This window comes from Macrobrachium nipponense, chromosome 21 (assembly GCF_015104395.2).
Source record: "Macrobrachium nipponense isolate FS-2020 chromosome 21, ASM1510439v2, whole genome shotgun sequence".
In the NCBI taxonomy this organism is placed as follows: Eukaryota; Metazoa; Arthropoda; class Malacostraca; order Decapoda; family Palaemonidae; genus Macrobrachium; species Macrobrachium nipponense.
This window is the reverse complement of record NC_087212.1, coordinates 51,241,622-51,260,605: the sequence shown is the minus strand read 5'-3', so window position 1 is coordinate 51,260,605 and position 18,984 is coordinate 51,241,622. Positions and strand designations below refer to the sequence as shown.

Below are 18,984 nucleotides of genomic sequence, written 5' to 3'. Positions count from 1 at the left end.
TTCACTAAGAGTCCATATGACCCCTTGCATCGCTCATCTGATAGGAACTTGATGCTCAAGACAGTTTTCCTTCTGGCCTTGGCATCTTCCAAGAGAGTAGGAGAGCTCCATGATCTGAGCTATGAGGTGAAGCACACCAGGGGTTGGGGGTCGGCATCCTTCGAATTTGTCCCGGAATTTGTGGCCAAGACCCAAAATCCCTCTGCAAGATGACAGGTTCACTTCCTTTTCCATTCCATCACTGAATGACTTTGTGGGTGGTGATACTCAATAGCTTTTGTTGTGCCCTGTCCGGGCCCTGCGTTGCTATCTTAAAAGGACTCGACACCTTAGACCAGGCTGCCACAAACTTTTTGTTAGCACAGGCCGTACGAAGAAAGATGTGTCTAAGAATACTATCTCTTTTTGGATACAGGAAGCCATCAGACAGGCATACTTGACTCTTGATGATTCCACCGCCACGTCTGTGCAGGCTAGAGCACATGACGTTAGGGGTATTGGTCCCTCTCTGGGTTTCAAAAAGAACTTGGCTGTACATAAAGTGCTGAGCGCTGGTACTTGGTTACGCCAGTCCACGTTCACCTCTTTCTATCTTAAGGATGTTGCCCACAGATCTGTGGACACGTTTTCCCTGGGTCCTGTGGTGGCTGCCCAACAGGTTGTGTAACTCATAGTTGCCCTTAACAGGGCACTTTTGTATCTTACCTAAGAAGATTGCGTGGATGTGAGAATGAGTGAGTTGGCTGGTCTCCTTTTTCTTGTACCTTTCCTTCTTCCTTCGGGCGGGATGAGGAATAGACACGTCATTCGCTGGACTGGTCTGATGCAGGTGAGTAAGGTAGTCATACTGATAGTGTGGTCGCTTAATCTACAAATATCAAACCCTCTATTCGGTAGCATATGCTCCACTGCTTGGCAAGGAGTTGGGAGTAGTACAAACCCTGGTGTATTTGTTTGCTATTGGACAGTGAAAGTTTCTCTTTGGTTCCCCATACAATGGTTCTCCCATATATCATTGTACGTCACTCAGGGTCTGAGTGGTTAGATATCAATTTATCTAGCTTCTCAACGGGCTTCAGTCCCTCTCCAGAAGTCATTTCTACTGTAAGCTGGATTGGTGGGTAGGCCCCCAGCTGGTTTAGGATGTCTTGTACCTCCCTCCAAGTATGAGTCTATCTTATTGTTAAGACCGAAGGCTTGTACGCATATGAAGAAATGAAAAATTTTTTAAGACAATTTGCATTTTTCATAGCTACAAACCTGAGGTCTTAACATTATACTGTCAGCCTCTACCCACCCATCTGTGTGTTAAGACATCCTGAGTTGGGAAAGACTGACGCGGGTGCGTAGGTGAGTGGTCCTTGACCACTCTTCACCCGATCTACGCATGCGTTGCCAGATATCACAAGATTCCTTGCTTTCATCTGTTTTTTAACCGGATCCAGCTAGACGCTAGAAATTATCCTAATGTTAAGACCTCAGGTTTGTAGCTATGAAAAATACAAATTGTCTTAGAAAATTTGTCATTTTTCCAAAGTATATGTCTGAACTCTCATATGAACAGTGAATTCGTAAAGACCATTTGGACCTATTTTTATGGAGTAAAAACAGGAAAATAAAAGAATAGTACAGAGTTAATAGTATAGTACATACATACCTTGATATATAGTCAAACCTCGAATTTCGTATGATTCGGTTTACGTTGACTTTTTCTAACTAAATTTTTACTCAGGTTTTATATATATCCTTGGAATTTATACACCTTTATGTTTTGAATTCTCCCTCATTCTCAAAATTTCCCTGTGTGAAACTTCCCCATAGTAACTTCCCTCATTTTATGAGTAGAAAAAGAAAATACACAAGTGTCAGAAAGAAGCTCTTAGCAATAAGGTGATGGGTTGTATTCGTATAGGAACAAACTAGCAGCTTGACCCATCCTTCGGACGTGTTATTGAACACAAATACACTTCTAAATGACTTGGATATACATCTTTCCTCAGCCAGTGCTACTACTTCACTGACCAGCTCAGTTTGGCACTGACGGCCGGCGCATACATGTTGCAACAGGTTGCTCCGGAAAGATTTTCATTGCCAGGCCTCCTCCTTAACGGCCCTTGATAAAACTCAGCCTATGGTTAAGCTCTGATATTGATGCTGAATGTGTTTGTAGTCATGTTAACTCATGGTACCAAATTTGAATGAAGTAGGCTATGATCTCCTTCGCCCCTGGTCGGTACATCAAAAGGGTGTATGCCTCCTTCCCCTAATATTGTGGTAAACCCTCCGGCCCCTATTCCCAAGGGAATTTCTCCCCCCCAACCCCTTATTACTGAGTTGTGGGGAGCCTGTTTGTACCTATAGAAACACTAATACATAGATGTTAACTCCAAAAGTTATAAAAAATGAGGGGGTATGAAAGAGTGGTTATGACACCCATAGAAATGGCCTTCAAATTTCATGTTTTGACTAAAACCTTCCTGGGATTATGGAGAGTCTGTGGTAAGAATTTTTTAGCCCTAGCTGTTGACAGACAAAAATTGCCTTTTATATATATAGATTACAATTTTTTAGTAGTTTGTATTTTTTAAGGTTTGTACAAACCACCAATTTTTATCATAATCCCATTTCAACATCCCAGCTTTGTATCTGAAAAGAAAAAAAAGCCCTTGGTGATGGTAGGTTAGTGAACACCCACGCCACCATCATTAAAAAAAGGTAAAGTTTTTGGTTGAACTCGGGAGAATTAAAATTTTTTTGAAATTCTGGTGATGCATCTATGGGATATAGTATGGACACCCATTTGTTTCCAGTGCCCAGCCCCTTTAAGGGACATGCCTGTGTTGCTGCATCAGCCAGCTTGACAAAAATTTGTCCATACTTTTAGTCCTTGCTCTGTCATATGCAGAGGATATCCTGTGTCCCGTACAACAAAGGGATTCATCTTTGCAAGCTACCTCTATTTCCAGTCTCAGTTTTTGTGTATCAGAGGGTTGAAAGGAACTTCCTCCACATATACCTGGCCCTTTCTTCATTGCGTATAAGACTTAGCAAAACCTCTCGCAAATAAAGGACCCATCAAGCAGTACAGCCTGTCAGTAGCAGTACAACCTGTCAGTAGAAGTAATTTTTATTTAGGTCCTCTAGTAGCAGGTAGCTTGGCATTCAATAATTCCTTCTATGCTATTACTTAAATTCGCCTGAATTTGATGCCGTCCAGTTAGTTCACATACAGTGACGAGGTTTATGGTAGTAGTAACATGGTTTAGGACTTGAGGTTCTAGAGATTTACGAGCTTGTGCTACTTAACTGCAAGTCCTATTGATAGAGGACTTCAGCTTCTGGGGTGGCATAGAGGGAAGTAGAGGTGGACATGATTGAGGTTCAGGTTAAAGGCCAAGTAGAGACCAAGGATCAAAGTCATCCTCCGAGGTTACAGCATCCCGTTTGAAAGTCATCAACTGGTAAAAATGCTGAATGTATCAATCTCCCAGGAATCAATCCCCCTTCCACCTAAAATGGTGTTCTGCAACTCTGAAGCACGGTTGCAGGTTTGCTCATAATATGAATGCAAAAAATATTTGTCAAAACCATTTTAGGTAATTTTGCACCTGATGCCCTCTTAACACTTGTTAGTACATTGAATGTTTTCATAACCAGCGGTGTAGTGATATTTTTGCGATTGAACCTGATGCACGAATTAGTGAATGTTGAACAACATATATGATCAAATATGATTATTTATGATTGTCCATTGTGATGTACATCAAGTATTGGAAACAAATTTTATCCTTATCTTGCTGTACAATCACTTCAGTTTTTCTTGCCACTATCTTCAACGCTGAAAGGTTGAAGTGCCCAAGTTCATGGCTTTAAGGCTCAAATGTCATCATCAGCCAATGATCAATAGATTCGTTTGCATATTTAACATATTTAAAACTTTAGTGTGCAAATACCATTCCGCTTTCATGAATTCCTGCTTTGATGAACCCATCTGAACCAGAGCTTAAGCCTTTATCTGTTCTACATATTACTTCCCGGAACTTCTGCCTTTGCTACTTCAGCAGTTAACTTTCATTCAAATCTTCTATACGGTTTTTATTCTATTATGCCCTTCACCATATATTCACATCAGTTCTAGAACTCAGTTTAATTACCACACAGATTTTGTCTAAAGTTACTTTTATTAGGCATTCTTAAGTCTTCGTTGACTTTTTGGTTTACGGAACTTGACTGGTCCATCCTAGAGCCGTGTGTACTTCTGGAGTCACTTCAACGCGCTTGACACTTTCATACTCACAAATATAGTTTTAATATCAGACCCATTATACCTTAGGGATAACCTACACCTGCCTGAATACAAGCACTTACCAATTACATTTCCTTTTGGTTGTAAGTTATTGCCGAGGTATAGTGGATCTGATATTAAGTGATATTTGTGGCCTAATGGCTGTGACTAATACATGTACACATGCTATCAAATTGTGATAAAATCGAACGTCCCTTGAGATTTAGTGCATTCTTACTTTTTCAACGCATAATACTGTAATGTTATTTTATCTTAAAATAATTTTCATTGCCAGTTCAACCGGTCTGAACTGGGTCAAATGTACTGTTATTAACTTATTATTTTTCATATCATATTATAGTATATTTTGAAATATCCATCTCTTTTATTGTTAATATCGGAAGTGGCAGACACATGTATCAACTGACGTAACAATGCCCGTATTCACTCTCGGTATGAAAGCTGCAGTCTACCAATAATAAAAAAATGTAGTACTAAACAGTTACAGAAAATAAACACCGGCAGAAAATTGCGAAATTCCGGTCGTCTGACATAACGGTAATGTTGCCTTAAGGGCTAGTTCCGCCTGACCAGCATGAAGTGCAATCATTGCTCCAGAGCAATAACGCCATTAAGTGATTGAGATGAAATTTGCACAGAAGCTTAACCAATGATTGCCTTTGAAAATGTGTAGAACTTAGACAACCTGCAGAATTCGAGTGGTAATCCGTTTCAAAAGTGACGGTGGTTACTTTTTACAATGTGGAAAGCCGCAACTGTGCATGCAGACAGGTCATGAAGTACATGTAGATTACAAAGATGTCTCCTGTTATATTCCCAAACTTTGCTCCAGAATGTTTTGCATGTCCAATGCCAATTTTGCTGTCTCGTGACCAGATGTTTAAAATATTACAAGTTGTAAAAGTTTTAGAATGTTTTTATCTTGTAGTTTATCAAAACTATTAATGATGAATCATATTTCGAGGGATTTGATCAGTATCAACGCTCCGATCTCCGAATTCGTCACTATTACAGATGAATGAGCACTTTTTGGTGGAATTTGCATTGCATCCAAATAAGATTTTGTGCCAGAAGTCTTTCACTGAATGGACAAGTGATCTTCATTGTCTCGTAAGATATGTTCATAACTGATTGTTATTGAGATTTTAATATGAATGATTTTGATTAAATGAAGCTGAATTTCAAGGATCTTCCTGGAACGAGTTTACGGTTTACTACTGGCTCTTCAACCGTCTCTGTTCACTCGTAAGTCGGCCCCATTCCTGTTAAGTAAGAGAAGAACCCTTTCTCTCATAAAGTAACCGAGGACATTCATGAATAATTAAGAAGGGCGTCGACGTCTTGGAATATATATTCATACATAATGTTGTTATTATCATTGACGTTTTATTCAGAAAGAACTCGAGTTTAAGGTTTATATTTACCAGGTTTTTTTGAGATGCATATTTAGTAAATTAAGTAGTTTTTATAAATGATTTTAATTGTTTTCTTTATAATAATACAACTTTTAAGCCTGGGAAAAGTTATACGATTTACTAATCACAGAACAGAAGCACAACTTCCATTTAGTTGGGTTATTTTACAATGTTACTGTCCGCTCTTTTGCCGAAACGCACAGTACCTAAATACATAATAAAAACGAACTGATATTTCAAATGCTAAAGCATTTTGACACAAACGGACAATGAAATCGATAACCATTTCTTAGGATTTGGTATTAATTTATGTTGGTATTTATGCGACTGAGTATATTTTGTACATGAAGTGATACCGTAAAAAAACCCTTCCCCAAATTGAGTGACTTATATAAAGTATTGGATATTTTTGTCTGTCTGTACCTTGAATCCCTTATATCCTTACGCATTCATAGAGGTGAATTTCGATTTCAGTCTAAAGGGACAAATTCATGGGAATTTCTTTTTTATTTTATGAGTCAAACCCAAATTTGGACTTTTATCACATGGAAAATCCTATTTTTGCTATTCATTATCGAGGTCAAAGTGTAAAGGATTTTGCCCTAAATAATGAAGCTGAGTTGTGCACATATCAGTTTCAGTAAAAGGAGTATCATAGTGAAGACGCAATTCCATAATTTTGTTAAGTGAGAGAAAAAAAATCGAAGCTAAAGTAGTCCCGCATGCGTAAAGAACTAACGTTTCAGCTGGGGTTCTTACTATCAGTGGGTCACTTGGGCTGTCAGTCGCGGTGGTCTGGACTCTGGAGGTCTGGTGCGACTCGTAACTCGCTGGGTCCTGGTGTTGCTTTGCCTGTGCTATGAAAATGTTTGACAAAGTGAGGAAGGTCTCGTCGTGTGTGGCAACTGGGAAGGCTCCTCCATCGTTTATAGAGAGGTATTGTGATGACAGTCTTTTCAACGCTTCCGGTATGAGAGGTATTCTTTGCCATATGAGGGCTTGCCATAGTATGTCAGACATTTTTGAAAAGGCATTGCATTTACGAGGTGTCTACCAAGGGTTGAATCCAAATAACGTTAAGTAAATAACCTACCAGAATACCCCTTTTAATATGGCCGTCAGATGTTTGTCATGCGAACCTTTCAAGTATACCTGTTAATAACCATTTACTTTTGCAAGAAGAGAATCTTTTGCTGGAAAGTATTTATATTTATCATAGGGTGAATGAAGACGTCAATAACGTTCGCAATTCCTTGCAAATCTGCCTGCTAAAATTGGTTCATGAATTCTCCACCCTTTGTCGTTTTCGAAATATTTACGTACATCAGTAAGACAACTAACTGTAATCGTATTTATATCCAGTGTCTGATTATACTAAGAGAATCGAAAAGTAACAGAAGCGAGCTGAAAGAGAGAAGTATTTTTCTTTACTACTATTAAAGTCGTTTTGATGTTATTCTCAAGGCGGTTTTTTTTTTTTCGTAAGTTACTTGACATCGAGAATATAAAGCAAACTGCCCTGGTTCTTGAGACAGAGCTTCACTGTATTTAGAGCCCCTCAAGACTAACAATTTTCTGAAACAGACTATTTTACAGTATATTCTATTTAGATCTGTCATTAGAATAGAATGGCTACAAAGACAATTTTTCTGAAACGGACTATTTTACAGTATATTCTATTTAGAATCTGTCATTAGAATAGAATTGCTACAAAGAAGAATGTGGGCCTACGCTCGCGCTCTCTCTCTCTCTCTCTCTCTCTCTCTCTCTCTCTCTCTCTCTCTCTCTCTCTCGTATATCTTGGATTTTCTATATCAAATATTTTCTCCAGTAGTACCAAGGACATGTGACATATGCCAAGTTAATGGTAGTATATGGTATTCTTGATATCATATCTATTAGTTGTTAATAGATATTGATTACTGGTTGTTTTTGTTTACTTAATGGAACTTAATGAAAATATAATAAAGGTTAAATAGAACTGATCCTTCTTATTATGTATGACATCTAATGGAAATGCAGGATTTATTTCCTGCTGGGCCAGAAGTGACCAAGGACGCTAGTTTCGGTACAGCGAATTAGCTCCTAAGCATTCTTATAATAAAAATTGAAGTGGCATGGTACAGAATTTGTCCATATTACTTTATGAAGAAAATAATAAGAGTGATATTTCACAAAATAAGAACTGCAGAGGTATGTGAGGTCGATACATTTGTCACTGGAATATCATAGAACAATATTTATTTTTCGGGAAATTCATTGTCAGCGAACTATCTACATAATGTAATACCAAAATAACTCTAAAGTTTACGGTTGTACGTAATACTACTACTCAAGACTTAAAAGTACCAATTAACCCCCAAGGGAAGCATAAGATTGTTATTTGTATTTTCAGCATTGCTGGTTATCATGCTATCTCAAAAACGTTTGAATTTTTTTTTTTTACCTTTTTTTTTAGTTGAATCGATTTGATAGAAGTTTTCGTAGAAAGTGCCCTTAGTAGCACAAGTGAAAATCTGTAATGATCAGGACTGAAGTCTGAAACGTGTTCGAGTTACACACCAATAATGCAAATTGTCCATCGAACTGTTCATTCGTTCGTTGACCCGACTCAGTGTCATGGTCCACAATAAGCCTTATTGGTCAAGAGAGGTCATGCCGTCCTTCAGACTTCTTTTTGGCAGAGTTGGTGTTAATTTTATTTACGTTAGTTGCGCCTAATAGTTTTAACAAAGTTTCGGCAGAACTCTTTCTTGAGTTCGAGGGATATTTGTGAGCACAAAAGGGTGAAGACTAACTTCTTTTCAGACTCATTTTTTTTTTTTTTTTTTTTTTTTTTTTTTTTTTTTTTTTTTTTTTTTTTCCCCAGAGGTAACTGAAGGATTCCCAGCAAGATTTTAGAAACTATATGAGCTACATATAGGCAATTTGGATAACCTTCACAGTACAGTATATTTTTGACAACCTTTACTGATATTTGCATGTAAACAACGTTGTTGCCCTTATTTCAAAATAACTATCCAATATGGATGGAGAATTCGAGAAATCTTGTTTCTCAGTGGCTTTAGATGGGCTTGTAAATTAAAAAGCTCAAGAATATAAAGTTTGAATGAAACTAACAGGAAAAGAATACGGATAAAAGGTCTGATGTTTGTTAAGAGGACAAGTATACACCTGTGATGCAGAATCTATTGAAAAAAATCTGGAACAATTAAGTCACGGTAACACAGAATGGATATCAGATACTGGGTAAGAGTGATGGGAGGTTCATTCAACTGGGAGAGAAGCAGTTTTCATCATCCGGGAAAATAAGCAGCAGCTTAAAATGATCTAGACATTCATTATGCTACTTGTACGATATATGAAGACTTCATTGCTTCTGCCTTCAAGTGAGGTTTATGTATTACGTCTCTTTTTGTTCGCTGTTTGCTTTTCCTCTTGTCCACAATATAGTTCTGAATGTTACAAAGGGCTTCTGATGAAGTTGTGTGTAGGTGTGGGTTATTGTTACGGAGAAATGAAAATGAAATGTGCATGTATGAAATTCCAGGGAAATTTTGTTTTTGTTATATTTATGGAGGAATCTTCAAGAAATTTATGTTGGTGGCGATTATAGTTAAAGAGAAATTCCGAAGAAATTGTCTTATTATATTATGTGGTCGGAGAGCATTACCAGCCTTTACTTCCAGAGTGCAGAGAGCAACAATCATAATTCTTCAAATGTATTTTTGTTAGCCCCTATAACCCCGTCGTTTGATGCCCTCATTATGTAGTTGTGTGTGTGTGCATGTATATATATATAAAATATAATATATATATATATATATATACTATATATATAAATAGATATATATATATATATATATATATATATATATATATATATATATATATATATATATATATATATATATATATGATATATATATATAATATATATATATATATATATATATATATATATATATAAATATACACACACACACACACACACACATATATATATATATATATATATATATATATATATATATATAATATATGTGTGTGTGTGTGTGTGTGTGTGTGTGTGTATAAAGAATAGTTTTATGTGCATGTTATAGAAACGGTTCCGGTCCCCAAGGTGGGGAAGTTTAATCTCTTAATGACTTGAGACACACCTGTTGTCTCTTCTGGCTGTTTTTATTTTTTATTTATTTATTTTTTTTATTTTTTTATTTTAATCATTAGCAATAACAGAGCGTTGAACTCCGAATTATTGTCAGTCAGCGAGTACAAGTAGCGTTTTTAATTATAGTAAATTATTTGGTTAATTATAACATTATTTTGATATATCCCATGCTCCTTGAGTTATACTGAAAGCTAAATGTTTTGCATCACGAAAAGTTGGATATCTTTGAAAGTAGAGATCTTGCTGATACTGACGCTTTAATGATGTCCAGTCCTGAAGCGAAAACTGTTCTAATCGCATTTTCGTAATGTGGAGCAAGTGTAGATGCTTTTAGCTTAATTATCATTGCACACGTTAAATGGCGTGACCGTGACATTCTATAGACGTTAGCATGAAAGGAACGTGAACCAAGGCTGCTATAATATATCTTTATGAGATGACAAATTTCATATAGGCGTTGCAGCCACGCCTTCCCAGTCAATACCAGCAGAATTCAAATACGATTCCTAATTCTGGCAGTATTCGCTATCTTCTCCGCACCGCAAAATGATTCACACTCTTATCTGTTATTTTAGAGTGAAGGGTTGTTCTTATATCGAGAAATTATTTCTGTAATCTAGGGAAAAGATCTTTGGTACTATCTCGGAACTGGTGTTGTTGTAAACCGAGTTGAAAAAAGATCGGCAGCATTGCCATGTTAACTTCGACTTGCTATTTCTGTCCGACACATTCGTGCAAAGGGTTCCGGTTACATGATGCATCATTTATACAGGGGTTGTATGTCTTCCACGTAATATGTGTTCATACCTGGAAAAGTTTCGCTTTTTTCACTTTCCTTATAATATTGAAATGTGTATCAGAGATGGAAAGTAGTATATGCTGGTTGTCACTGCTTCACTCTCATAAAAGACGTCAGTGAAGTGTAACGTCACAGAATCCTTTGCCATATTCTGACGCTGAATTAATTCTTCCGGAGCTACTAACGTAGTCCTCCAAAGGACTCTCGTAGCTTGTTCATATGTTTACCATTAATGTTAGTTTAACCGCAATTTAAGCAATATTGATCACCATAGATCAATACCGAAATTTAAATGTTCAGTATGTGCGAGTACACAGCATTCATTGCATTGTCGTTTACTTTCGAAGGGGGACCTATCAGGCGTCATTTGGCCCCACCAGACGGATCCAGTGATGTTTGTTATTTATTAATTATTTCATTTATTTATGTATTTACAGATTTATTGTATGACCTATTGTTCAGCGTTATGCTTTTTTTTTTTTTTTTTTTTTTTTTTTTTTTGCGAAATATGTCTTATTTCGTGTTTGATTTCTCTTGAATGTCCACAAGGCAAAACTTCACATGCATTTTTTATCTTTGAGCCAACTTAGTGAATAATTCATCACTGCAAACACAACTGCTTAGAATTTTAATGTGGTGATTTCGAGTTACGACTCATATTTACTAGACATTACAAAGACAATATTTAGTGGCGTCGAGTTTTCTTGAAATATGTAACAATAAATCTTCAGAGATATTTAATAGCCTCTAGGATTCTTTATGCGGTTAATATTTTAGCTTTGGTCGTGTTCAGTGGAGGCCACTCGAGGAACAGTCTCAGGATCCATACAGAGAGCAGTCTGATCATTTGCTGTGTTTGTTTTGCATTCTGGAGCTCGTATGTACTACTTTGTCTAGGTAACTGTTGACTCTTCTAATGAAAATCGACGAACCAATATAAAATTTTGGTCATATTGCTTTTGCAAGGAAACTAATCAGGTTCTCTTTATTTTGACCTTTCGTTAATTTGTCGATGGTCGTGCGGTTTGTACCGGAAAACTACAGTTGTTATCTTGGTTTTATAGTAAAGGCTTTCAATTCTGTTGTCAGTATATCATTGTCAAAGCGAAAAACAGCCTTCCCAGTTTTTCTTTCTCAGAAAAAGCCTAATTTAAGTCACTTATGATCGAGAAGACTAATGTATCTAAGACTTAAAATCGGTTGGTAGTGAAATAAATAACTCGTACAAACTGTTATGTTGTTTCTGGTCACCCACATCTGCCAATCTGAAGCACGTTAGAAGCTTGGCTGATAATGGCTACCGGTTTGTAGCATTAGTTAAAAAGGATTAACCGTAGTCATCAGCTGTTTTCACCTCAACCATGAATCCGAGATTCTGTTTGCCTCGAATGATATTCCATACCATTTTCCAAGGATAGTCCATCTGTTAGTGATTTTTTGGCAGATTTTGCATTCTTAATTTTGGAATAACCGCTCATTAGTGCAATTGTAAACTTTTGCTTCAATGGGCGTCATTTTAAAGGACCATTTCGTTAAAACATCGTCTCTGTTCGGGTGGAGTAAGCTGTGTATAGTAATTTTTTGTTTCTTATTAATAGTATTTTATGTAGAACGAGTTTTGAGATATTTTACCTGGTAATGTAATGCTGCAGCAATGACTTTATTGCGTGACACGTAAGGTCATTAGTCATCACGTGAGAGGTCGTTGACCTTGCTCCTCTTTTAATCTTTGTCACCTTTTTGTTTGTGTTGATAATTATTTCATTTTGGGCGTCAGTTTTTGTTCCTGTCTCAACATCATTATTGAACTTTCCTACATCGAATGGTCTTTCCGTGTGATAATTAGTCATGCTTATGTGCAGTAACGTAAAGACGTAACACTCATTATCGATGGAAAATCTTATCATGATATACTGTTATTGGATTAAATGTTCGATACACTAATTGTTTGCTAAGGCAGTTATATTGATAGACTTGAACCACATTGCTTGTGTCAACTTTAGCTTTTAATTGACTGGTTCCTTTGTACTTTTCATTTTTTACCTGAATGATATTTACCGTGGTACAAAGCAGTCTGTTTTTGCGGTGTAGCAAACGTTACTTATTGTTGTTATGCCATCTGTCATTCTTGCAATTATTCGAATTTATATTCTTCCAATACATTGGTTAGAGAATGTCAAATCTGTTAAAGTTTGTTTCGATATTTGTTGTATGAAAGACCATCGTGAAAAAATTCTGACTATATTTAGAATAAGTTCTCCTGTATAAGTTTGATCGGAACTGCCAGGAAATGGTTAATAACTATACTTTTGATTTTACACTCTCAGAAATGCCACCGTTGCAGTAGCGTTAGTATTTAGGCCTAATTGAAAAATTTTGCTTTAATACAATTTTGACTGTTATTTTACCAATACCAGTTTTAGGAAAATTTGTTTGAATGACACATTTGAAGGGAGTTGTGTTCACTCTTAATGTTTGCGAGTATAAGACTTTGTTGCTTGAATTATATGCAGATGTTTCCATCTTAGAACTTATTGCCAAATGAGTTGGTAAATAACATATCCATTATGAGTAATCAATGTTTTCTGATATTCTGCTGAATAACAAAAACACAAACATCATGTTCACATACAATAGGTTTAATTAATTAGTCACATTATTATTGTACTAACCAGTAATTAAAGGATTAAATATGCTTGTTTCGTAGCACCTTAGGCTATCCTTAGATGATTCAAGAAATGGCATACGTAATTTTCCCCTTAATATTTAGATTTATTTAAGATTAAATTTCTATAGAGATAAAAAGTCATCACACTCCGTACGGTACAACCATGTTCTTCTTCAGTGTATCAAGAAACTTGAACATCCGTTTACCAGGTATAAGTAAACTTTGAATAGTTACGCTGTCATTATATTCATTAGCATGCAGATTATTCACATAAATTGAAGTCTCTCTCTCTCTCTCTCTCTCTCTCTCTCTCTCTCTCTCTCTCTCTCTCTCAGCTGTACTCTAGTCAATTCAGTTATTCCAGTTCCCAATAGAGAATTATAGTGTGGAAGGTACCATGGATGTGGTTATTGTCATTCCATGGGGTTGCTGATAATGTATTTTATATCTTCAATGTGTAGGAGGAGCTAGGGGCTCATCGTTGAATGTATATATCAATCATAATTCGTCTTAGGTACTCGACCACGTCACTCTTGATTAATAGTAGCCTTGTTGCCTCACTCACTCATTCAGCACCTAAATGTATGGTGGTGCATAACCTTTACGGGTTATGATAAGTGTCCTATAATCATCACTGGTCAGTAGACGAAAATTGCCAACATTTTAAGCAGCAACGTCCATGAGGGAACTTCCCTCTGCCAAAGTAAATGAGGGTAAATATCAGACTCGAGATTAGCATCCTTATACTATATGGGTGGAGTAGTACATCCTACTTGAGCTTAGCCTTAAGTTGACTGTTAATGTTTTACCCATAATGTAGATTTTGTTTGCTTAAGTGGTCATTTATTTATTTATTTATGTATATATGTATGTTGGTATGTATTTGTGTTTATTTATTTAGGTTATTTTATGTAATTTATTTGTTTATTATTCTTATTACAAAATACCTAAATAAACATTATTTATATATGGTTTTAAATTAATATAATATTATATTATCTTATATAATATTCTATATATATATATATGAAATATATAATATATATATAATTATAAGAATTATAATACTATTATATAATATATTATATATAGTATGAAATATATTATAGATTTATATATATATATATATACATATAATACTATAATATATATATATATAGATTATATATATATATATATAATATATTAATCATATATAGATTATATATATATATATTATATATATATATATATATATATATATGAATTTGAATATATTAATTATTTCTTTATATATGTATTTCATTTATGTGTGTATTTATGTAATTTATTTATTTATTCGTTGCTCTTTTGTTTACCTTTAGAATGTTTTGCGCAGATTTATGTGGGAGTCTCGAAGGGTAGGTGAAATAAAATAAGTTGCATTTTTTTTATTCATTTATTTTTTTACAATGGGATTCAGTGGAATGCATACGAAGTAACTAGCGTTATCGAAATGCTCTCCATCGCATTCTCAAAATATTTTCCTGTGTTACGGAACAGTATCGACAGATGAATGAACAGACTAAAGAAAAAAATCAATTTCCTGTTGCTTCTGTTCAGTTTAGTCAGGTTCAGGATGACGAGTGCTCTCTTTAGTTATATTATCAATTTTTATTGTTTAGAATTGCCAATGGTTTCACGATGTAAAAATTATTATCTTGTTTTTCTTCGATAGCATTTTTTTTAAATCAATCCAGTTCTGACTGCTCCCGAAGACCGTTAATTTAGCCAGATCCAATCAAGATATTTTCATGTTTCAGTAGGCTATTCCTTAACTCGGATACGCTGTAAATTTGCAGTTTTAACATCTGGTTGCCACGCAAGGAGAGTCAGTCGTGTCTTTCGAGGAACTTTTAGTAATATTCTTTTGAGTTTTCGTGACAGTGACGTTAGTTGAATACCTGAATGAATTGCTTTGCAAAAGGTCTTTGCCAAGAGTAATGATGCTTCAGCGACTGGTGATGGGCATAAATAACTCCTGACATAATGGCTGTATAAAGAATGTATGTTCTAGGAGTTTTTTATGTTGTTGAAAAATCAGATATACCTTTTGCACTTTGTTCCCTGTAAACCTATCTACTTAACATTTTATCTACGCATGTTTCATGAATGTCCATGAGACGGAATAAAAGTCTTATTTAACAGATTGTGAAAAATCAACATTTTATTGTTTGAGGAATTTGCAGCAATACACAATTAACACTTACAGCGCAGTTGTTGTGTTATTGAAATGATCATTATTGTGTTTGCCGAATGAAAATTGCTACCATCGGTACGTCACATAATTATGTATGGGCAGTATATTAATCCATTAAGTATTTCGTTCAGCCTTGTAGAATATCGATCGAGTTATTGACTGTTATAAGCCATTCATGATATTGTCGCCTGTTTGATTGATAAACTCTTTTAACAAATTACAGTTGGGATCTAGGATGAAAGGATGGGCGACGAACATATTAAAGAAGGCTACCTTACTTAACAATAAACATTCCTGGCGATCACATTATGTAACATGGAAACTGCGAGAGACTTACAGAAATATTATAAATATTATAGGCATCTAAAGGTTCACGTTGGCACGAATAGAGGGCCCATTAAATGATTTTATGATAACATATCAGTTTTTGTTCACAGAAGTTAGACACAATAATTCACTTCTAATAGGCAGGTATCAAGACAAGTACTCGAATCAATGCCCAAGGAAATAGCCTTGCACGCAAAGCAGTGAGAAATTATGATTAATTAATTAGCCACGACGAGTTACTGAATACGCGGAATCGTCTTCAAGGGAATTTCTCTTGATTCTGTGTTGTGTATGCGGGTCACGCTGTATCAAGTACGACACTGACAGTACCCTGTCAACACTTCCAGAATCAATGCTTTACTGATGGGGAAATGCAATGAAAGTAGACCAAACTAGTTTCGATTAAACTTAGTAGCCTTTGATTACGAGAAGCACCTTGTCTTGGGAATTCCAAGTTTCCGTACCCGGGAAAATGATGATCAAGTATTTCAAAATGTTTTACAAAATAAACTGGTTATTGTCTGTTGGTAGGCAGTAGCCAGCGGAAGATTAATGTCTTAAAGTGAAGTTCGCCATCAATTTTAGTAGATGCTTATTGCCATATACTCATCATTTTACCGAAAGCAGAATTGATCTTAATCTCATGACTGATAAGTACAGCATGGTTATGTCACACCTTGACCTGCCCAAGCAACCACGGATTCCAACTTTCTTGGCCAATGGTCAGTTTAATTAAAGGACAGAGTAGTGAAGAAAATAATTATGCAGCTTTCATTGGTGGGAAACCCGTCGTTTGTTGAAGTGTGGTGAGTTATGAGAAAGAGCTTAAACTTGAAAACAATTATATTATCTTACCCCTAATTTTCACTATAGTTTTTTAATTATATTTTTTACAACAATAATACGTGTAAAAAGCCCTAAAGCTTGATATTTGAACTGTTTTATCGTCATTATTTAATATTTTAAATTGTTCCCTTTTCCAACAGGGACCTGTGCTGGATCTTCTCCATTTCCCGGCTGTTTGGAGTGTGGCCTCTCCGGAATGGCAAAGCTGCAGATACTAAAGGGTCTCGTAGCAAAGATTCCAAGGAGCTGAACAAACCCGGGGTTTTTCATCAGGAAATGAGCTGGTTGTCGTGGCCTCCATACATCTGTTTTCTCACGACGCTCTTCTTCACCTGTTCGATTGGATATCAAACCGCCAACACTGTCTTCCTTTTCATGAAGTCGAAGTAAGTCGCTGGAAATGCCATTGTTGATATGAATTGCGCTTCCTGTGAGATTGGGTTTTAATAAATCGGGTGAGAAATTTAGCTTTCAATAAGCAGCCCTCTCGAAGCTTGATTGGCTTGCGTTTGATACCAAAGATTGAGGCCATTTAGTTACTTCTTCAGTTAATGATACATATTAAAAATGTAAGCTGTGTGGAGGGATACATATACGCACAAAGAATTTTTCTCTTGAAGACACTCAACTAGTCTTAAGTGCTGAAATTTTCAGGAAAGTCATTCCGAACATATCCACGTATTTCTCAGCACACAAGATTTGAAATTATTCTGCATTATCAGAAATCCATTGTCTTAAGTTTTAGTCTTCTAAAGTAATACTTAGCTCTACTAGACACGCAAAATATTTTATGAACCTACTGCCAGTTAACTATATATATATATATATATATATATATATATATATATATATATATATATATATAATAATATATATATATATATATATATATATAATATATGTACGTATGCATGTATTATATGCATTATGTATATATGGGTTGTTGCCAACTTCATCCCGAAACTTATTACAAACAAAAGTCGTGTGCTATAGCCATTTTTGTTGGCATGTACATTAACACAGTTGCTTATAAGTTGCCTTCAGGAAAAATCTTGTTTCCTTCAGTACACGTAGCAGACAGTTGATGAAACAGATTCAAGCAGTACTGTTACATAAAAGATCTTCCATTCCATTACAAATCCAGTGGCGGAAGAGGAAGAAAATCCAATCGCAGCTTAATGCTGAACACTATTCCATGTGCCACAAGCCACGTGTATCCCATGAAAACCTTTCTTTGATTCAACTGTCACTGTCAAAGTCAATTTTGAGACGTAAGAAATCAAGAATTCGCCTGAGTGTGGACTCGGATCTATAAGGAGAAAGTATTTTTTTAAATTGATGATGATGATGCTCCCGCGTTTTACAATTGAATCGTAGTACACACTCCAGAATAGTGTCTTCATAAATACAGATGGTTATAAAGAATAATGGTTAGGTATTTTTGCAGTTACTTGTCTTTGGGAGTAATATTTATCGAATAGTGAACTACGCTTTCTGAGGAAAGCCCTTCTTGTTAAACGTGGGTGGTTGATAATACGGGTAGAAGATTTTCCTCGGTGTTTCATTCGTTAAATATCCTCATCTCTTCGATAATTTGTTTATGACTTCAGTTTTGAAAGTGGTGAAAACGTAAGAGAAAAACTGTTCCAATCATCTTAATTATGGTCTGGTCCAGTGCTTCTGATTTGTAAATTGCTTATGTCAATTGATTATGCTTTGTTTCAAGCATACATATTTATGTGTTCAAATGGCGTGAAATTCCAAGCTGAATATTAGTTCATAGTATATATATATATATATATATATATATATATATATATATATATATATATATATATATATATATATATATATATATTATATATATATATATATATATATATATTTATATAGTGTGTATGTGTGTGTTACAGGGAATATGCGAAATCCATGGATTTCACGAAATCCCTAGGGCATATGTGAAATAACCAATTCACTTAGAAACATTTGTTCCCAAAAGGCTAGTATTAAACACGGTGAAACAGTGATTCATCGACACTGTTTCGCCGTGTTCGGTAGTAGTCCCTTGGGGGTCAAATGTGTTTCGCCGTGTTTAGTACTAGGCCCTGGGGGATCAAATGCACTTTGGGACATTTGATCGCCCCATGGGCTAGTACTAAACACGGCGAAACCCATTTAACTCCCCAGGGGCTAGTACTAAACACGACGAAACAGCGTAGATGAATTACTGCTTT

The 18,984-nt window shown here is 35.6% G+C and overlaps 1 protein-coding gene across 3 annotated transcripts in view; it reads left to right on the top strand.

Annotated features, from left to right (window-relative positions):
- LOC135198029 (uncharacterized) overlaps positions 1–18,984 on the top strand; it is a 75,386-nt gene that overhangs the window by 40,363 nt on the left and 16,039 nt on the right. For 2 of the 3 annotated variants that reach the window (XM_064225388.1, XM_064225390.1), the window contains exon 2: positions 16,891–17,136. The gene's annotated coding sequence lies outside the window, so the exon portion shown is untranslated. Of the gene's footprint in view, positions 1–6,497; positions 6,658–16,890; positions 17,137–18,984 lie in introns of those variants that run through there. The other variant, XM_064225389.1, reaches the window with a different exon arrangement.